Here is a 22,832-nt window from a genome sequence, read left to right as displayed (position 1 = left end):
TTTTTTTAAAGATTTTATTTATTTATTTGAGACAGAGAGAATGAGAGAGAGAGAGAGCACATGAGAGGGGGGAGGGTCAGAGGCAGAAGCAGGCTCCTTGCCGAGCAGGGAGCCCGATGCGGGACTCGATCCAGGGACTCCAGGATCATGACCTGAGCCGAAGGCAGTCGCTTAACCAACTGAGCCACCCAGGCGCCCCTGTTATTATTTTTTTTAACTAGTAATTGCTCTTCTCTGGAGGTGAATTTTCTGTTAGAACACTATTATGTTCAACTAGATTAATAATGCTAAGGTAGAAAAAAATTTATTTTAAAATGGAGCTCAGAAATTTCTTAACTAGCAGTTTTCAAATGCTAAAGGAAATGTATAGATTATCTGGGATATATATTTACAACACTGAGATTTCACAAATGCTCTTAAAATAACTTTAACCCAGTTTCTTGCTTTGTGAAGACAAAGTGTTATACTAAACTTCAGGCATGCTTGGAAATGGATATCTTTTGTAGAAGAAAGAACATCTCCTCTCGTGGCTCGTATATTTATTTTTATGTCACATGCTTATAAATCATAGCAAAAAAGATATGCAGGCCAATGGACTATGGTCCAAAAAAGAAGGGTAGAAAAATTAGCACATTTACTAATTATGTGATATATTCTACTTTGTGCTTTCATCATTGTTTATCCTGATTAACTGAATTGTCTTTGCCTTTCATTGTTCCTTAATGTCAGTCAATATGTTAGAGAATGCATGAATTCTATACATTAGTATAAATTTTCCAAAGTAGGATTCCTCAACAGAAACCCAAACTTAATTTCTATATTCATGAACTGACTCTTGTAACTAAGACATGATGTCTCATTTAAATTAACAGCATTTTACTTTGAGATAAAAAAGGTGAATAAGATTCTGAATCATTATTTTGCTGGTAATTGTCCCTACTACAAGTGTTTATTTTAGTTCTGACTACTCATCCATCCACGTATTTTACATTTTATACATTCTCGTATACATTCCTTCTGATAATGACAAGTGACACTTTCCTTTGAAGGTGTCATTCTAATAGCATGAACACATTTACTTTGAGTTTAAAACTCTGATGCCATGTTTTCTTACCCCTTAAAACATAATAAATTCCGTCACTGGATTTATTCATCATGTTAGTACAACTCTGAATGATCTTTCTTTTAAAAATTATTGTACATTCCAATTGATGGCATATTACCTTCACCTGTAAGGTTCCAGTAAAATGACAGCATTGATTAATCCTTAAAAGAGGTAAAGTGGGCTTCGGGCAGTCAACAATAAGGATAAAATTAAAATCTGACTTTTAATCTTTTGAAAATCTAAAATTAATATGCATTTTCTCACAAGAATCCCAGATGGAAATCCAAAATTTGTTATATGTTCTTGATCTTTAAATTGTTTTCATGTGCTACAGTGAGAGTAGTAAAAAAATTTTCTAGCAGTATGAAGAAAATGAAAGAGGAGTAATAACACTCATTGCTATCTGTTACAACTAAAATACCCCGGTGATGACAGCATGTTAGTTTGGACTACATCTGATTTTATTTTACAGTGAATTTCCAAGTTTTTTGTTTTTATATTTTGAAATTCTGGTAGATGTGAACAGCAATCCATATGCATATAGGTTTAAAAAAAAGAGGTATTTTTAAAGATAGCCAGTGTGAATTTGTCCACTGGGGAGTTGTGAGTTGTAATTGCTTTCTGTAGCTTAAGTCATTTTCTCTGTTGAATACTTAAATGAAGAATCAGGAAAGAAAAAAAAATTGTATTCATACATATTGCCTTATATTTGAGTGTTGCAGAAGCTAGCTGTTCTTGATGACCATTGTTACTTTTAAAAAGTAAAAAAGAAATAGCAAGGGGATAGAAAGTTTTGTGTGCACGTGGAAATTACTTCTGAGGTCTATTCACACGCCCATTTATTTTGCTTTAGGCCAATTTGTGTAGTGCATTCTAGAGGGTGGTGAAAGATACAAATTTGTGGTGAAAACATTAGTATCCTTAACACACTGTTGGTTGGTTTAACTATTAATCAGAGATATCGTGGAGAATAAAGGATTAGAGCTAAAGACGAGATAGGTTTCAATGTGGCTCAGCTGAAGCTATAAAATGGGCGAGTCATTTAATGTTCTTCTGGCCTCAGTTGGTAAAATAAGGCGTTGGGCTAGAATCATAATTTGGTTCTTCTCAGCTCTGTAAGAATCAGTATCACTTCAAAAATGAGGTTTTACTGTTGCATGTATGGAGTAACAGGGTGCATAGAACTAAGGGCTAGGAGGATGTCCCTTATGATTTTTTGAGCTTGGCATTTAATATTTTACAGCAAAGTTTTTAGTTTAACATAATTGAACTTGTACTAGATAGGGTTAATAGGCTAGAACAAAAGGTCAAAGCATAAGGCATTAGGCTTAATTAAGGGAGAGCAGGAGTGGCAGGAGTGTGTGACAGTTAAATGGGTTTCCCACAGACTAATGTCGGTTACAGTGCAACCATGCCTCAACTTAAGTGGGTTATTTTGTGCAAAGGGCAGCAGTGATTAGCAGTTTGACATGCCAGACACTTCTGGCCAATCCCATCTGTTTTAGAGGTTAAAAAAGCACACCTTTATGAGCTGATGGATTGATTTGTGTGCCCGTCTGGTAAAGATTAGAAGTCCAAGGCCAATGCAGTAAATGTCAGTTATGGAATATTGTACTTTCTCCGTTGGCTCATTGTTTTAACCGTCAACTGTTTTATAATGGTGGATTACTGCTGTTTATGGAGTTGGATGTAAGATGGGTGGGGGAACAGGTGAGAGGGGAAGAAAAATATTTCCTAGACGGAATCGTGAATTCACGTATTCTTAGCAGGTGTTTCAAATGGAGATACGGCGTATTCTAGATAGACTTGATTTCATGGAGTGTTTTTGGCCTGTTCCTTACAGTTTGAATCATGTTGTGCTTTTCTGAGTGTTATCTGAACAACCCTGTCAGTCCAGGATTTAATTTTACATACAGAATTGTTAAGTTTCTTTATTTAGGTAACTCTTTTTCTGCCAGATGGATAGTTTATCTCCATATCATTATATATATTTAAAAAGTGTAATATTTTGTTCATTAACCTCCTGGGGAAGAGGAAAGGGAAAAGAAAAGAGAAAATGGAAAGAGGCATACATACACGTGCATACGCATGCACACTTGCTTTGTGGGTAGAATTTACTAGGCTCACCTGAGATTGATGCATGCTGTTAAAATGAAGTGTATCTGAACCTAGACTCGGACTTCTTTCTTTGAGAGCTGAAGGAGCGATGCCATTAATATAGTTCATTTTCAGTTCAAGGTTGTAGCCCATTTAAAGTTACACAAAGGCTAGATTGTGGCTATAAAAATTGGTTTTAACATGTTCTGATATCCAAGGAAAGGAAAATCCTAAATTTATGTGGATGAAATAGAACTTTAGATATTGTGATTGTAATCAATGAGCTGTAGGAACAAAAGGCATTCAGTCATTTGGGTGGACCGAGGGAAGTGTTTTAGAAATAACAAAAAGTTATCATCTTTATCAGGCAATAATTGTCAACCTGAGATTTAAGTAACAATGTGACCAAGAACACTGGAAACAGTATTGGAAGAATCTGACTGGCCCCCATGCTTTTATCCTTGTCAAAGGCTATGAACCATGAATTGCCTGTTACATAGTTATACAAATTATGTTTATCATGTTAGACCCTCAGTTGCTTCTTATGGAAAGAAAATTTATTTAAAGAAGACATGGTCACTGAAAGTTATATATGGATCATAATAGTAACAAGTATTTTTAAAAATATATGTATGCATTTATTTTATTAGTAAGCTATTCCAAAGTGAATTGGCTTAACTTAGAAAAAAGGAGATATTTTATTTCTCATTTAAAAAGGACAAAGTGACATTATGGTATTGGAGTTTATTTAGGAATATAGTACTTAAATATGTATTCATCCTTGTGTTCTTTGTGGAGTAGCATCAGTTGAAACACTTTGGATCTAACACAGATTTACAGGAAAAAAGTCTTGCCCTTCTGTAAAGGTAGAGAAGGTGAAGAGACATACATTTTATAATAAGGTTATTTCTCTTTCACTAACTCATTTTTAAGTTACAAAAGTTTGGCTTGAGGAGTATAAAAGTACTTGGTTAGTAAATTAAATGTGGGAGATTTAGCTAATTTAATGGACAGAAACTTTTTTTTTTTTTTTTTTTTTTGAGAGAGAGAGAGGAGGTGGGGAGGGACAGAGGGAGAGAGAGAATCCCAAGCAGGCTCCTAGCCCAGTGTGGAGTCCGACGTGGGGCTCCACCTTACAACCCCGAGATCATAACCTGAGCCAAAACCAAGAGTTGAACACTTAACTGGCTGAGCCACCCAGGCACCCCTGGATAGAAATTTAAATGAATATTCTGGTGATGTTATGTTAAACATAAAACAAGTATTTGTTGCTCTACATTTGTACTAATAATATAAACATTTTTAAAGTACCCCCTACATCCTATTTTAGTTTCCTTCTTTTTTCTCCAGTAAATTCAAGCGCCATTATTATCTAGTTTGTGTTAGAATTTTACAAAACTAAAGGGAGATATTTTGTTGGGTTACCTTGTTTTTGTGTGGTTTGATATATTCTGAAGTTTTCAAAGAATATGCATTGTCTCTTATAGTCTGTGGTAGTCAATTTCTGTCTGTTGTATTTCCTTTCTAATATTGTATTACTGACTTTGAGACATGTAAAATTTTTGCATGAGACATGCAGAATAGTTGGACATATGCTTGTTTAGGTTATAAAAGGAGAAAGCAGAAACTTTTAGTATACTTAAGATCCTGTGTTTGCAGTTCTTGTCCTAAAAATTGTTATAACTTTGTAACCTAAATTTTAGTTGTTAGAAATTTCATGAGATAATGGAAAAAATAATAGCTCTGTTTCATCTTTTGATTTAATATGCTAGTGAGTTGTCCTTTACCTCTATTCAGGCAAATTGATTCTAACAAGCAAGCCATAATATATGATGAACTTACTCTAATGTATATTCTTAGCATATCTATGTATTTATAGTTATAAAGCCAGTGTGCATATGTGTGATATGTTTAAAAAAGAGAACTCTGCACCTGTTGATTGCATTAAGCATTTGGTATCTTTTAATGAGGTGGGAGAAGGTGCTATCACTGTAAGTGGATCATTCCTCCTCAGTAAGTTGTGTACATTTTACGTTTTATATTCTGTGACCTTGCAGTCAGTGACTTCAGCCCAGAATAGTTCCAAAGTCATGTAAATGAATGTAATTAAGGTATTGCTTATCATCTTACATAGTTCAGATGGAACCTTATTGGATAGAGAGATTTGTTTGCTTTATGAGGAAGGTCAAAATAAGGTTAAATTTTATTACATAAAATGATTTGGTAATGTTTTTATTTAGCTGCTGAAAAAGTAGTGTCCTAATAGGAAATGATAATGCTTTTTTTTTTTTCTTTAAACCACTGGGAGCTCTTTTCAGGGTTTTTGTTTGTTTGTTTGTTATTTCTCTCTAATAGTTATAATTCTATTTTAAGATGGTACCTTCCGTCTACTTCTAAAATTTTGGGAACATTCAGCCCTTAGTTATGATTCTGGGTATCTTTGACTCATGCATGTAGGTGACATTTCCTGCTGCTGATGGAGGGTTGCTTAGGAGCAGCTGATGTATGTGCTTAGAGAATTTGTGTTAATGTCCAATTATCATGCCAGTTGGTGCAGGACCTCAGACAGCAGGATTAGAGTCCTGGTTCAGAAAGGAGATCTGCTACCCTACCAGGCTGATTGTCTGTAAGGGTTGGGAGAGCATTGACATAGATACTAGAAGAGTTTTGCTGATGAAGAAATTGTGTGTGTGTGTGTGTGTGTGTGTGTGTGAGAGAGAGAGAGAGAGAGAGAAGTAATTAAAAGAAAGGCAAGTATTCTTCATTGTAGTTGGCCCATATAATTCCCCTCTTTCCTTTCATGGTATTATTTTTACTTCAGCATGGTATATTAATTGAAGAGGTCTGTAAGATCCACTGATTAGTTGAGCAGATACTTACTGCACATCAGCTCTGGGCCTTGCACCATGTTAGGTATTGGAGGTTTCAAAGATGAATGAAGGGTTCACAGTCACAGTGAGAATAATAATTAGCATGAGGCAGAGAAAGGGATCTGGAAGCATAATGGTCAAAGAGCCTGCTTTGGTAGAGTGTTGAGAAAGCATTACTCAAAGAAATTTGGTACCTCTCTATGGTTTTAGGGAAACTGACAGGCACTGGTAAAATGAAGTAATGATGAAAAGTAGCTACTTTATTTTAGGAAGTTGAAGTTGCTATAGTGGAATCAGGGTGTCTGCATCACTCCTTCCTTATCACCAACTAGCTGCACTGTCCATTAGCCTATTGATCCATATAAAAGTCCCCTCAGCCACCACAGTATTAAAGTATAGGCTGTGTCTCTTGCTGGTCAAAAACTTTTCACCCACTCTTTTATTCCTGAAGGTATAAACTTTCCCACATGTTGATGTCATTCTGTATCAGAAGGCTTCTTATTCTCAGTTCAACATTTTTTGTTCCTAGTGGTCGAGAGAGAGAGAGAGAGAGAAAAAAAAAGTGTTTCAAACTCTGTATTGACTACCAAATCATCCTAATACCTTTTCTCTCAGAATTCTTCTTCATCCCCATTAACTTCTCACCTTGAGAATAGGTAATAGTGTTTATGTAGTATAAAGACAGTGTATTTTGGTAAATAATTTTATAATGCAGATTGTTCATCAGATATGGTCAACAGCTATGCGCAAGGAAAGCATGTATAATGAAGAATATTTTTTATCTTACATCTTTTTTGTTATTTTTTGAGATAATTTATTTTAGTCAGTAGTTAAGATTCCATTGTAAAACATGCCATTGAAATTCTTTGAGATAAGATGCAATTGAAGTAATATTTATTTTTCTTAATTTTCAGGGAGCTTTTGGACTGTGAGCTATTTCAGAACTCTGTTCTCAGGACCTGTTATTTTAACAGTCAGGAGAAACACATCCAGAAGGTATTGTATTTTGTCTATTGCTCCATTCTTTTAAAATGTAATTAAGCCTTTCCAATTATAGAAAGAATATTATGTTGCATTTTGTTATTTATTTTTCTTTAAGTTTCAGATATTGATTAACTAGTTGTTTGATGTTTATAACAGAGGAAAGGGATACATTTCAGTGTTGGTAATTCTGAATTTTGGGTAAGTCAGTGAAAGCTGCTTTAGGGGGGTGGCTGGGTAGCTCAGTTGGTTAAGCGTCCGACTCTTGATTTCCACTCAGGTCATGATCTCAGGGTCATAAGATCAAGCCCCGAATGGGGCTCCTCATTAAGCAGGGAGTCTGCCTGAGATTCTCTCTCTCCCTCTACCCTCCCCCACTCTTTTTTTCTCTCATAAATAAATCTTGTTTAAAAATCTGGTTTAGGGCGCCTGGGTGGCTCAGATGGTTAAGCGTCTGCCTTCGGCTCAGGTCATGATCCCGGAGTCCTGGGATCGAGTCCCGCATCAGGCTCCCTGCTCTGCGGGAAGTCTGCTTCTCCCTCTGCCTCTCTCTCTCTCTCTCATGAATAAATAAATAAAATCTTTAAAAAAAAAAATCTGGTTTAGATAAAAAGTTTTGCCTGTTTTAAGCATCTTAAGTATTTACATTTTACCTTTTCAATATAGAACTATTTTAAAGAATGTTTTGATTGAAAATGAGATATTTGAGGCACTTATTTATCTAAGACAGTATGGAATATACATTAGATAATCAGGCAGGCTTAAAGTCCTTCCTGCCTTTGACAACTCTACCTTCTAGTATAGAGATCAGCTGCCATCTACATTTCTGCCAGTCTTTCATCAGGATCCATGGACACCTGACTCAGCCTCTGTCCATCGACTAAGATCCCTATCTGCATTATCACCTGTGGTTAGATGGGTGTAGCATAACAATTCCTCTGCTTGCAGAGCCTGAGTCTCAGGACATGTGATGTATTACTAGGAAGAAAGGAAGAAACGTAACCTGTTTTGTGTTTTTGTCTTTTGCAACCCCAAGACCCCATGTGGATGTACCAAATGATTTGACTAAAGTCAGTGGTGAACACAGTCCCCTTTAGCCTTATCCAAAGTTTCCTTTTTAATATCCACCTTTAAACCTCCCCTAAGTTTTGTGTTTTCCTTAGAAAACTTGCCTGCTGTCTTGCTTGGAATAGAAATATTTAATAAAATAATGTATTTGTTGAAGTTGTAGTGAATAAGTCAACTTCTTTAAATACATATTTTCTTATTAACTGGATATTTATTATTTATATTCACATGAGATAACACAGAAATCAGTAGTATGGATTTTTTTAATCACTTGTCAAGCCATGTGAATTTCTAGTATTTATAAATTTACAATTTGTAAATTTATAAATTTACAGTCTTTTATGTTTCCATAGCACAGTATATTGAACTTTTAATGTAGTAACTTTCTGTGTTTAAAATTCTTCACCATTGACAAAGTAGCATTTTCTCCTTTCTCTTGTCAGTTATGAGAGGGAGAGTGAAAGTGAATAAGAAATTTAAATAAAGGGGCGCCTGGGTGGCTCAGTTGGTTAAGCGTCTGCCTTTGGCTCAGGTCATGATCCCAGGGTCCTGGGATCGAGCCCCGCATCGGGCTCCCTGCTCGGCGGGGAGCCTGCTTCTCCCTCTTCCACCCCCGCTGCTTGTGTTCCCTCCCTTGCTGTGTCTCTTTCTGTCAAATAAATAAAATCTTAAAAAAAAAAAAAGGAATTTAAATAAGCACATTAGGACTATAAAAGAAATTGTAAATGAAATCCAAATATTAACTTTAATCTTGACTATGCATACTTTATCAGTGAAGGAAATGATATGGTCAGAAACTTTGGATTTTGTGAAATTCAAGGTTATCTTTTTATTTTGGGAGGGGTTTACTGGTATTTTATTTATTATTTTTAAATTTAATTTAATTTTATTATAATTCCAGTATAATGAACATATGGTGTTATATTAGTTTCAGGTATACAATGTAGTGATTTAGCAATTCCATACATCACCCCATTCTCATCACGAGTGCCCTCCTTAATCCCCATCACCTATTTCACCCATCCCCCATCCACCTCTCCTCTGGTAACCATCAGTTTGTTCTCTATAGTTAAGAGTTTGTTTCTTGGCTTGTCCCTCTCTCTCTTTTTTTTTCTTGCTCGTTTGTTTTGTTTCTTAAATTCCACATATGAGAGAAATCATGTGGTATTTGTCTTTCTCTGACTTATTTCACTTAACATTATACTCTTTAGCTCATCCATGTCATTGCAAATGGCAAGATTTCATTCTTTTTATGTGGAATATATAATATTCCACTATATATATGTGTATATATATTCTATATATGTATGTATATATATTCTATATATATATATTCTGATTCTCTGATTCTCTCTATTCTGATATCTATCTATCTATCTATATATCTCACATCCTCTTTATCTGTTCACCAGTCGATGGGCACTTAGGCTGCTTCCATAATGTGGCTATTGTAAATAAGGCTGCTATAAACATAGGGGTGCATGTATCTCTTTGAATTAGTGTTTTTGTATTTTGGGGGTAAATACCCAGTAGTGCGATTGCTGGATCATAGGGTAGCTCTATTTTTAAGTTTTTGAGGAACCTCCACACTCTTTTCCACAGTGGCTGCACCATTTGCATTCCCACCAACAGTGCAAGAGGGTTCCTTTTTCTCTACATCCTCCCCAGCACTTGTGGTTTCTTATGTTGTTGATTTTAGCCATTCTGACAGGTGTGAGGTGATATCTCATGGCAGTTTTGATTTGCATTTCCCTGATGATGAGTGATGTTGAGCATCTTTTCATGTGTGTGTTGGCTATCAGGATGTCTTCTTTAGGGAAATGTTTGTTCATGTCATCTGCCCATTTTTAATTGGATTATTTGGTTTTTGAGTGTTGAGTTGTATAGTTCTTTATATGTTTTGGATACTAACCCTTTATTGGATACGTCATTTGCAAATATCTTCTCCCATTCACTAGGTTCCTTTTAGTTTTGTTGATTGTTTCCTTCACTATGCAGAAGCTTTTTATTTTGATGTCCCAATAGTTTATTTTTGCTTTTATTTCTCTTGTCTCAAGAGACACATCTAGAAAAATATTGCTGTGGCCTGTGTCAGAGACCTTACTGCCTATGCTCTTCTCTAGGATTTTTGTGGTTTCAGGTCTCACATTTAGGTCTTTAATCCATTTTTAGTGTACTTTTGTATGTGGTGTAAGAAAGTAGTCCAGTTTCATTCTTTTGCCTGTTGCTGTCCAGTTTTCCCAACAGCATTTGTTGAAGAGACTTTTTCCCATTGCATATTTTTGCCTCCTTTGTCAAGTAATAATTGACCATATAATTGTGGGTTTATTTCTGGGCTCTCTATTCTGTTCCATTGATCTCTGTGTCTGTTTTTCTTTTAATCCCATACTATTTTGATTACTACAGCTTTGTGATGTAACTTGAAGTGTGGAATTGTAATACCTCCAAGCTGTATTTTACTTTTGCAAAATTGCTCTGGCTATTCGGGGTCTTTTGTATAAATTTTAGGATTTTTGGGGGGCTCCTGGGTGGCTCAGTCAGTTAAGCCTCTGCCTTCAGCTCAGGTCATGATCTCAGGGTCCTGGGATTGAGCCCCCAAGTCAGGCTGTCTGCTCAGCAGGAAGCCTGCTTTTCCCACTGCCCCTCCTCCCCCAGCTCCTGCTCTATCTCCCTCTCTCAAATAAATAAATAAAATCTTTAAAAAAAAAAATTTTTAGGATTTTTTGTTGTTATTCTAGTTCTATGAAAAACGTCATTGGTATTTTGATAGGAATTGCATTAAATTTATAGATTGCCTCCGGGTAATTTAGACATTTAAGAATACTTGTTCTTCTAATCCATGAGCATGAAAAGTAATCTTTTTAAATTGAAGATAGGAATTAAGTATTACAATTAAATATTTGAAGTACAAACAAGGATTGTTACACTTTTAAAGTCATTATGAATTACTCATTTATGAAAATTTATCATGTCACCTCAAAATTAAGAGTATGTTTGAATAAAGTTGAACTGGTTGCTATTTTTTAAAAAACAGCAAATAGGGGTGCCTGGGTGGCTCAGTCATTAAGCGTCTGCCTTCGGCTCAGGTCATGATCTTCGGGTCCTGGGATCAAGCCCCGCATTGGGCTCCCTGCTCAGCGGGAAGCCTGCTTCTCCCTCTCCCACTCCCCCTGCTTGTGTTCCCTCTCTCACTGTGTCTCTGTCAAATAAATAAATAAAATCTTTAAAAAAAAAAAACTGCAAATATGTTTAGTTGTAGGATTAAGTAAATTCAGAATAGGAATGTAAATTTAAAATAGGAATTGGTTTTAAGTAGTTCTTTTGAAACTAACTCATGATACTTAAGGCCCTTTAAAATAGAAAACAAAAAACCTTTTACCAAATTATAACTTCATGTAGTCAAACAGACACTCTTACTTGCTAGTTCAGTGATTTTTTTTTTCTTTTTACATAAGCATACCCCGTGTAACTAACACCCTACCTCAGAAGGCTGTCTTTCCTAGTCAGTACTACCTCTATTTAACAGAAACCAATCTGTGGCATTTTTTACTGTGTGTTAGTTTTGCCTGTTTTTGAACTGCATATGGTTGGAGTCATGTAAAATGAACTCTTGTGTTGGAGTTTTTTGATCAACATTATGTATCTGAGAGTCATCCATGTGTGTGTTATTTGTCCCCCCAATTGTCTATATTCCATTGTGTGATTATACCACCATTTATTCATTCTACTGTAAATGGATATTGAATATCTTTCCAATTTGGGGCTACAAGTAAGGCTGCTATGAATTTTTTTATATCTTTTGGTAGAACTAAGCGTTCCTTTCTGATGAGCGTATGCACAGGAGCAGAACTGCTGAACCGTGGAGTATGTGTATGTCTAACTTTAGTATAATACATACTTGGAGTGCTTTTAAGGATATTTGGGAAATGTCATTCGGTGTATCTTCTCATGATGATAGATCATACTGTGATACAGATTTATTTTTCTCCAACTTTATGTAAACTCTAAAGTTGTTTTTTCAGGAGGAATGAAATTTTCCCTCTCTTAAAAATAAGTTGCCTGTTTTCTGATGCCATCATGGTATGTATGTGATCTATGAAACTTAGATCTATCCTAACCCTCTGAAGGAAAATAGAACATAAAACCCTCCTATATATACTTAGTACTGTGGAAATACTGAAAATTAATTTTAAATTAAATCAGACATTTTATACATGAGGTTTTTATCTTATTCTTTAATTTTGGGATACCTCTTGAATATCTAAAATAATACACTCTTGAGTTACAAAAAACTTACCTTAGCCTTTCTGATAAATATTTCTTTCTACCTTTATCTGTGTTGTATTAATCTTTTTGATGATCTAAAGTGAAATTATTCATTCTAGAACATAAGTACTTGAGAAATTTTTTTGTCAGGTCTTTTTCTCAGTCTTTACTATGGAGCAGTGCTGTCCATTCAGTAGTTAGTGTAGTGTAAGCTGCACATGTAATTTTAAATTGTCCAGTAGGCACATTAAAAAAGGAAAAAGAAACTGATCAATTAATAAAATATTTAACCCAGTATCAGCAAAATATTATTCATCGCATAATTAATATAAAATTATGAGATATCTTACCTTTATTTTCTTATGGTAGGTTTTTGAAATTCAATGTCTATTTTTTCTTATAGCACATCTCAATTCAAACTAATCACCTTTCCTGTACATTGTTGGAGCTTGGAGTTGAGGCCACTGCCTGGCCAGTGAACTCACAAGTGTAGGTTGTGCTGCATGAGGAGGAGCAAGTCTTTTGCTAACGCCACAGGGGGCTCTGGCCCAATCAGTGACTGTGATAGTAATTCTTGCTACAAGTGTGTGTGTGTGGTGTGTAAATACATATAAAAATAAAATTATTAAAAAAATAAAAATATTTTTAAAAGGCAGACTAGTCCCTTTTCAAGTGCTCTCTAGCCCACATGTGTCTAGTGGCTACCATATTGGACAGCACAGCTATAGAGTTACATCTTGGGTTTTTAAAAGACAAGACTTTAGTCAAATTTATATCTAGTTAAAATTATCCTTTAGGGGCCCCTGGGTGGCACAGTCGACTCAGCGGCCGACTCTAGGTTTGGGCACAGGTCGTGATTTCAGGCTCCTGAGATTGAGCCTCCTGTCGGGCTCCACATTCATCGCGCAGTCTGCTTCAGATTCTCTCTCCCTCTGCCCTTCCTGCTCGTGCTCTCTCTCTCTCTAAAATAAATAAATAAATCTTTTAAAAAAATTATCCTTTAAAATCCAATAGAAAGATGCCATGTCGGACGCTAATCTACCATCTTTGAGTGGGTCTCAAACTGCCTGTTTTTCCTTCATGGTTGGAATAAATAACATTTTCTTTGGTTGAACATCAGATAAAGCAATTAGCCAATGTTTAGGGGATGTTTTGTATGAAAAATACATATCTTTAATCTGTAAAATCAAAACCTGTAACAGCAGATGAGTAACATCTTCCATCTTACTCTAGGTTATATGCTGGATAGAATTTTAATCTTATTGTATGTTTCTTTTTTCCTTTCTTTTTAAAGCATGGCTGGTTTAATTTGAATGTGATAACCCGAATGATGTAACTCCACCATCTCCTGCATAAAATAGGGCAGTTAAAAAAAGGTTATATGTGTACATATAGATGTACCTATGACTTTTCATTAATTAGGATATTTAAAGGTTACCTACATTTTGAGGGTTAATTAATGTTTCTTCATGTATATTATTTGCCAAGTAGGATAAATCAAGAACCATATGCTACCTAATATGAACTTAGGTCAGATTTTACTACCAAATTGGCTTGCTTTAAGCTTTTTTAGTGTTTGGAATGTGGATAAGGTACCATTGACCTTTGAATGTGGTCACACATGGAGTTGTTGTGAGGGATAGGGCTCCTTGAGCAATACCTGCTGTAATTGTATATGTTAGCTGTTATTTTGGTTTCTAGATCTGAGATAGCTGTTTTACAGTCCTACTCACTAACTTCTTTTTTTTTTTTTTATAGTACTTACCTCTTCCTTTTTAAAAGAAATCAACTTTACTTCCTTGACATCCAGTGCTAACAGTACATGTTATTGGCTACTTTTTAAAAACGAAAATCCTCCCTCTGCTGAAAAGCCCTCATCTTGGTTGTAGTAAAATTTAAAGTTCCTGTCTTTGCTGACCAGGCCATCGCATCTTCTTAATGAGGCCTTGCCTGGCAACCATTTCACTCTGAGTGGAGGCTTCCCCTCTTTCCTGTCTCTTTTCTTTTTCCACAGCACTTATCACCTTTAAAACTACCATGACATTAATTTTTTAAAATTATTGTTTATTGATTATTTTCCTCTTCTAAAGTGAAAGCTGTCTGAGGGCAGGAATCTTTTTATATTGTGTTCATCACTAATATATCTGAAAGAACCAAGAGTAATGCTGGGTTTCAGTTAGTACAGCTACTATAGAACACAGTGTGGAGGTTCCTCAAAAAATTAAGAACTACCATCTGATCCAGTAATCCGACTTCTGGGTATATATATCTAAAGAAATTGGAATCAGGATCTTGAAGAGCTATCTGCACTCCTATATTTTTCTCAGAAGTATTCACAGTAGCCAAGACATGAAAGCAACCCACATGTCCATCGACATGTGAATGCATCAAGAAGATGCAGTATTTCCATACCTTAAAAAAGAAGGAAGTCCCATCATTTGTGACAACATAGATGAACCTAAAGGACATTATCCTAAGTAAAATAAGCTAGCCAGAAGCACAAATACTATGTGATCTCGCTTCTGTGAGGAATCCAAAAAGTCAAACTCCCTAGAAGCAGAGAATAGAATGGTGGTTACCAGGAATTGGGAGGAAGAGGAAGCTGAGGTTTTGGTCAAAAGGTATAAACTTAAATTATGCAAGAGGAATAAATCCTAGGGATCTACTGTACAGCACAATACCTTAGTTAGCAATACTGTATTTTATACTTAAAAATTTGCGGGGCGCCTGGGTGGCTCAGTCGTTAAGCGTCTGCCTTCGGCCCAGGTCATGGTCCCAGGGTCCTGGGTTCGAGCCCCGCATCGGGCTCCCTGCTCCACGGGAAGCCTGCTTCTCCCTCTCACCCTCCCCCTGCTTGTGTTCCTTCTCTCGCTGTGTCTCTGTCTGTCAAATAAAAAAAAAAAAAAAAAAAAAAAATTGCTAAGAGGTAGGGCTTATGTTCAGTGTTCTAATCACACAAAAAATAAAGAGGGCAGGAAGAAACTTCTGAAGGTGTTGGATGTATTTATGGCATTGACTATGGCAGTGGTTTCATGAGTATGTACTTACTTCCAAACTCATCAAGTTATACAGCATTTTGTATATCAATTATTCCTTTAAAAATTGTTGCTGTTTGATGATAGGCATTTAGAAGGAGCTCATAAATATTTATTGACTAAATATTTCTTGAATGCATGGAGAAACTACACTTTTTCCCCACTCCTGGAAATTTGCCTTTAGGAATTTTCTGGGGGCAGGGAATATTTAAAGCAAGAGAAAACAAAGATCTTCAGTAGTATATATAATAATACATTTTGATAATTTGAATTAGTTGAAAATAGTTTATTCATCAAACTGATATGTATATACCTATATGAAAGGTAACATGTAAATATGAGGTTTCCAAACATAGAGTTTATTATTATGGTCAAGTAATTTATCTTTTGGGTATTTATATGTGTATTTTTCCATTTGGGTCATAAAAATAATGTTGGTAATCAGTTAGAGAAATATATTTATAAGATACTTCTTTCATTCTTATGAAATATAGAGATACACATTGTATTTTGGTATCGTAAAATTAGTATGAATCAAACAGACCTTGATAGTTTTTAAGAAATAATTTATATGTAGCAAAGTATAGATTGCCTTTCAGTTTAGTAGACATTTTCTAGTTGTAGTTTTTAAAGTTTTATTTTTAAGACATTTACAATAAATGTCTTTAAAATAGTACAAAAATGCAATCAAAGACATATTAAGAAATGGTGTATGCTGCCTTAGAATACATTAAAAGGAGTTGTTATAAGTGGTTTTTCCAAAACGGTGAATGGTATGGTATGTGATTATATCTCCATAAAGCTGTAAAAAATGTAAAAAATAATTTTTTTTTAATTAAAAAAAATAAATGGTTTTTCCAAAGTAAAATAGGTAACTTTATGTGATAATTTAAGCAAAGTTTTTCTTGGAAGTCTGTTTACAAGTGTTTGGTTTTATTTTATGCCTTTATATATCAACACATGATATATATGACTATTTCAGTAATCATTTTCATGAGAACAGGAAGAACTATAAGTTTTGGTTTATTTCTTTCTCTTTCCACTGCCGTTTTCCAAATTCAAGTGTTCATACTTCATGCTTGTTAGACAGTTACTGCCGTCACTTTCTAACTGGTCTTTTTGCCTTTTCATTTTTATTATTCAACCCATTCTACACACCATAGGACAATAAACCTTTCTGAAGGAAGTGTTAAAATTCTGAACAAAGGCCTTCGCCTAACAAGATAAAGGCCAAGTCCTATTTTTATCTGGCTCCTACTTATCCCAGCATCATATTCCATTTGCTTCTCCCTCAAAGACGTTAACCGCACATTTCATATGCTGCCTCACGGGTTGTACCATCTTGATCACAGGTGTCTTGTGATCCCTGCTCATTTTCTTTTACTAAAACGCTACCTGTTCTGTGATTTGAATAATCACCCTGAAGTGCCCTCTTCTATTCTCCCTTAGTAGTTGATGAGTACCGTTCACACTGCATTTATTTTATTCATCTCTTCTGCAAGATTGTAAACTTCCAAAGGGAAGGGATCATATCTTTTATAACTCTGTGATTTGTAAAGCACCCAGCTTCAAGCCTTGCATATATAGGGTGATAAATCAAAATGCTGATGAGTCAGCAACTCCAGGGTATATCCTGGAGCTTTAGAAGCAATTAAGAAAAGTATACAAATTCATTCTGTACCGTGTTGCACAAGTTACTTAAGCTTAGGGTGCAACAATTTTTACATGTGGTTTGTGTGAAGATTTTACATGTGGTTAGAAATTTGTAGGTTCCTAAGTGATAAAAGCATTTGTGATAGTTCTCAAACTGTGTTTTGTGGACTATATAAGTTTCTTTGTCTTCATGTAAAATATATAGAATGTTGTTTTAATGTTCCTTACCTGACTAATGACACGATTGATTTAATATGTTAGCTGAATGTTTACTGTAATGTCTCTTTACAATTCATCTGAAACAAGAAAGAAAATAGAGATGCCTTTGGTGAAAGTAATAAATTACCTGTGTAGAATGCAACAATTTGAGAGATGAATGAATTTGAAAGTTTTGTTAACAACTTTCCAAAATTGATCCTTAATTCATCATATTGAATTACATGGAGTAAAATACATTTTTTGAAGGGCATCATCTCACAGATTTCCATAAATTTCTCAAAGGTGACCCCATCCCTGTCAATTCTATTTCCTAGGAGTATTTAAAATTAAATAGCTTACCAGGCTAGTGGATGTTCTAAATGGGACTGAAATCAGGATAATGAATTTTTTTTTTTTTTAATTGGGGTATAGTTCTGGTGCTAAGAACAGCATCTAGGAATGGAATAAGTTTCTGATTTTCAGAGATTTTTTTTTTCTCTCAAAAACAAAATCTGGATATCATGTATATCTGGGTTATAGCTGTGGAATTAGTTCAAAGAAAGAGATAGGTTGAGGTTCAGGGAGGAAACAGTTTTATAGAACCAGCATCTTGAACCATGAATACAGTCATCATCTGTAGACCCTGAAAATGTGGGCCCATATTGTCTTGTGTGTTTAAGTGCTCAGATGTTGGTGACACAAATTGGTAACAGACTGAATTTGTAAGGAGGAGGCAATGATTATGTTTCTAAGGCTTCCTTACTCATGACAAAATGTGATGTGCAATTTGGATACTGTTCTTTTGGCAACTAAATAGGTTTGAGAAGTTAACCTTAAAGGCCATCCAGATATATTTTAGGTGGTTAGTATACAGAGCCCTTATTTATTACCTAGGTCATAATAGAAAATATTTAGCCTTTTTTTTTAATGGTGGCTAAAAATTTGACCCTTTGGTTTTATTTTATATTACAGACAAAAATTCTGAAAGAAAGTCTAAGTGTTTTTCCTAATAGAAATGGATATAACCTGAACCTGACAGTGAATGGTATTAATGTTACTTTGATAAGTATATTAAAAATTTGTGCACGGAGTTTGTATTAATACTGAGTTCATGCTAATTTGCTATTTTCACAATAATTTCAGTAAATAAGAAGTGGATAAATAACACTTTCATTTTATTTAAGTACTTCCATGGGTTTCTGTTAAGGGTGTAGTATTTGTTGGAAAGTCACATACAATTTAAACCTAGTCTGGTGACCACAGAATTATATATATATATATATAACCAAAGGATATACAGTTGACCTTTGAACAACACGGAGGTTAAGGGTACCAATCCCTGGCAAAATCAAAAATCTGTGTGCAATTTTGACTCCCCCAAAACTTAACTAATAATAGCCTACTGTTTACTGGAAGCCTTCCTGATAACATGAACAGCTATATGTATTATATACTGTAGTCTTATAATAATACTTTTTTCTTAATTTATTTTGTATTTCTAGGCTACATGGTTCATCTGTTTTTTCAAATTGTTGCAAATTTCCAAAAAATTTTCGAGTATATTTATTGAAAGATAGTGGACCTACACAGTTCAAACTCATGTTGTTCAAGGGTCAATTGCATTTCTTTTACCCCTTATGTAGATGCCAAGAGTAGTCCTGTAATGGCCACAGTTTAATACAGTGACATGAAAAATGCTGGTTAGAGTCATAAGATTGATGTTTGAACTAGCTCACCAAACAGACTGTTTAACCTGAGCCTCAGTTTCCTAATCTGTAAAATGAGGACATAACCTACATCAAAGGAATATTATGCAAAGTAAATGAGGAAATAGTTTGTTGTCACCAGTGTAATGTTCTAGAAAGATAATGTTTTATTGACAATATTTTAATTCTGTATATTCCAAATGAATTAAAGTAGGTTTTTGGATGACTACTGTTTTACTCAGTAGCACACCCTTCTAAATCAGGACCTATCTTCCACACATTATGCATTTTTCTTTTTTTTTCTTTTTTTTTGCTTCTGTTTCACTTGAAGAGTTTTCACAAACCCTGCTCCACGCTTTTGAACTCCTTTCAAGTTTGAACCAGTTACCATCTGCCACCTACTGACCCAGTTCTCTCTACTTCCTTCAGCTGTGCTCTCCCCATACACACTTGCTTATTTTTGTTGGGTGATTAAATTGGCCTCCATTTGATTTTTCCAAAGATCTAGATTAATACAGGGTTACAAACAGCAGCTTCCAAATGTGTCTGAACTATAAAGTGCAGGGTACAGAGAATCCAGTAAGTAATAATACTCTTTTTTTTCCCCCTAAGGAAGACAGTTGTCAGAGAAAACAACTGGTAAAACCCCGAATGGACTTGCTTTTTCTTTCATTGTATAGTACTTAGAGGTTTTTAAAGTGATTTCTGCCTACATATCCAGGTTAAAAAAGTTTTCAGTATGAAGTAGGAGTTTGTAAAGTGACTCACCACATATGCAAGTACTTCAAAATGCATGCCCTTAACTACTATTTGAATTTTTATAGGTTTGTAGTTTTGCTGACTGCAAGAAAATAAAAGGCCTAGTGCCACTTTTTACTGGGTCAAGATTTATTTTAACAAATCAACATTTCCTGAGCGTTTTGATGCTTACAAAAGTCCTAGAGATTTTCCTGCAAAAAGACTTGACAGGCTTTATTCCAGTAAGGAAAATTCAGGGTGCTTATGCTGTGGTAGTAACAAAAGCAGTATATTTGGTGAATTTGTTTATAGAAATTGCCAGAAGCCAGACTATCCTAGAGATGTAATTTTGTTTAAAGAGGAAAGGACAAGTATTTATATTTGTACAGCTCCAGGTACAGAAAATTTGACCTGTAATTTAAAAACAGACTGTTAGTCTTTCATGAAATGATCAGCAGATGGGTTGACAAAGGCAATTGGTCTCACACTGTGGAGGCTTCATTCAGTAGTGGTTTGTGCAATGCATTATAGGAGCACACTGACCTGGATTTGAATCCCAGGTCTACCCCTTACCTGTTGTACGACTTTGGGCAAGTCACTCCACTGCTCTGAGCCTTAGTTTCTTCATCTGTAAAGTTGAATAGTATCTATTTTATAGATAATGATTAAGTGAGATAATATATGACTTAGTACGATTGTAAAAAAACTGGCATTTACTTGCCATCTAGTTAATAAAAGTTAATTATAATGGCTGGGAACTAACCCTCCAAATAGTAGTTTTAAAAACTTGCGTTTCTAAAGAGTACACTTTTAAGGCGCCTGAGTGGCTCAGTCAGGTAAGTGTCTGACTCTGCATTTTGGCTCAGGTCATGATCTCAGAGTCATGAGATTGAGCCCCTCATGGGGCTCCGGCTTACAGTGGAGTCTCTGCTTGAGATTTTCTGCCTCTCCCTTTGCCCTCCTCCCCCTGCCCCCTGGCTCTCTCTCCCTCTGTCTCAAATAAATAAATAAATAAAATCTTCTTTTAAAAAAGGAGCACACTTACCACGATGAGCACTGAGTAATGTATAGAATTGTTGAATCACTATGTTGTACACCTGAAACTAATATAACACTATGTTAACTATACTGGAATTAAAAAATTTAGTTAAAAAAGCTTGCATTCCACGTTGAGAGTCATTAAAATATAGAAATATATTTGAGATTTCTTTAAAATCTTTAGGAAACCACGTTAGAATCAAAGCAGTGTTTATAACTAATAGATTGAATTTGACAAGGATTGAGACACTGGTGTGGTGTTTTGAACAAGTGTGAATCCTGACTCTGCCACCTACTTTGTTGACTTTGGACTAATCATCTCACCTCCTAAGGCTCAGTTTTCTCGTCTGTAAAATGGGGATAACTTAATAGGGTTGGTTTTGAGAATTGAAAGAATGAAACCATAGAAAGCACTTAATGTAGTTCTTGGCACAGTAAGTTTTGGTTATTCTTGTTAGTCCATAGATACCCTTTTGGACATGGCCTTGAGTACTTGTGAGAAATATAGCCTGAATTTTTTTTTTTAAAGATTTTTTATTTATTTATTTGAGAGAGAGAGAATGAGAGACAGAGAGCACGAGCAGGAAGAGGGTCAGAGGGAGAAGCAGACCCCCTGCTGAGCAGGGAGCCCGATGTGGGACTCGATCCCGGGACTCCAGGATCATGACCTGAGCTGAAGGCAGTCGCTTAACCAACTGAGCCACCCAGGCGCCCTAGCCTGAATTTTTTTGATGTCATAGTTAATGTTGGAATTTTGGAATTAATACTTTTTTTTTCCCCATTTGTATAATGTTTATCTAGTTGAAGATAAAATACTAAAATATTTTGAATCTCCTATAGTCAAATAGCACTTAATTTATATTTGGAAAAACACATTTTTACCTATCATCTGCTATGATCTGAATGTTTATTTTGCCCTCAAAATTCATATGTTGCAATCCTAACCCCAAAGGAGGGGGAACCATCGGGAGGTGATTAGATCGTGAAGGTGGAGTCCTCACAGTGGGATGAGTTTCCATATAAAAGAGGCCTTGCAGAGACCCCCTTCCCCTTTCTGCCATCTTTGGTATAGCTAGATTCTCCCTGGATACCATGCCTGCATGTACCAGGATCCTAGACTTACCAGCCACCCAAACTGTGAGAAAGAAATTTTTGTTGTTTATAAGCCACCCAGTCCATGGTATTCTGTTATAGCAGCCTGAATGGACTAGGACAACATCCATTTTTTTTTAACAATTTTATGGCTCTATGCTTTTAATCCAGTCTTTATCCATGTTTCTGCTTTCCTCCCTATGTCATTGCGTGAGAGTGACCCAAAGGAGAAGCAGGGGGAGCGGGAGGAGGCCGGATTGTCAATAGATGGTCGGCCTTACCATGATCAAGTGTACTCTCAGGACTAAAGTCCTCAGCTAAATGGATTCATGAATACTTTTTGAAGTATTACCAGTAGAATAATTTTCATTGTTTTTTCACTATTGTAGAACATGCTGAGAAGATTTTAAAGGAAATCTCTACTTTTCCCACCATCCTTCAATAATTTTTTTTCAGAGCCATAATTTCATCCAGTAATTTTTCAAAGTGACAGCTAATAGAAGATTGGCAATTAAAGAGTTACCATATATTATAGGCATTATATTAAGTATAGAGTTAAGTTAGTGCCCATTATGTTTAAAGGAAGTTATTTAATAGTCTAGGGATTTTACATTTGTAGGAATTTTCTAAGTTTATAAGACTTCAGTGAGGAAACACTATAGTTTGGTAGGTTCTTACAGTGAGAACTTGAAGAGTTAGAGTTTTGGATAGCTAAAGCTTTGGCTTTGTTACTGACTAATGGTTTGGCTTTGAGTTAAAAACCAAAACCTGATGACTGTTAGCCCTTGGACTCAAACCATTACTGAGTCACAAGACCCCCCTTCCCTGTAAATCTAGAATTACTTCACAGGTGAGGGGGAGCATCTGAGATGAATGAAGTTGTCCCCTAACTGCCTTCCAGTGTGTGGACACACACAAAGAAAGTGTAATTATTTATGTTAAAAATTCATCATGTCCTGATTTTCTGTGGCCTTGAGACCTCCCA

The 22,832-nt window shown here is 35.4% G+C and overlaps 1 protein-coding gene and 1 non-coding gene across 4 annotated transcripts in view; both read left to right on the top strand.

Annotated features, from left to right (window-relative positions):
- The window catches only part of NRIP1 (nuclear receptor interacting protein 1), a 176,230-nt gene that overhangs the window by 13,095 nt on the left and 140,303 nt on the right, over positions 1-22,832 (top strand). For all 3 annotated transcript variants that reach the window (XR_014138734.1, XM_006735539.3, XM_081798796.1), the window contains exon 2: positions 6,987-7,068. The gene's annotated coding sequence lies outside the window, so the exon portion shown is untranslated. The remainder of the gene's footprint in view (positions 1-6,986; positions 7,069-22,832) is intronic.
- LOC115941660 (small nucleolar RNA SNORA62/SNORA6 family) lies at positions 12,819-12,972 on the top strand. Its single transcript, XR_004076398.1, has one exon. It is a non-coding gene; the product is annotated as a small nucleolar RNA SNORA62/SNORA6 family (small nucleolar RNA).

This window comes from Leptonychotes weddellii, chromosome 1, assembly GCF_054177405.1.
Source record: "Leptonychotes weddellii isolate Sample4059 chromosome 1, ASM5417740v2, whole genome shotgun sequence".
In the NCBI taxonomy this organism is placed as follows: Eukaryota; Metazoa; Chordata; class Mammalia; order Carnivora; family Phocidae; genus Leptonychotes; species Leptonychotes weddellii.
This window is presented reverse-complemented; position numbering and strand designations above follow the sequence as displayed.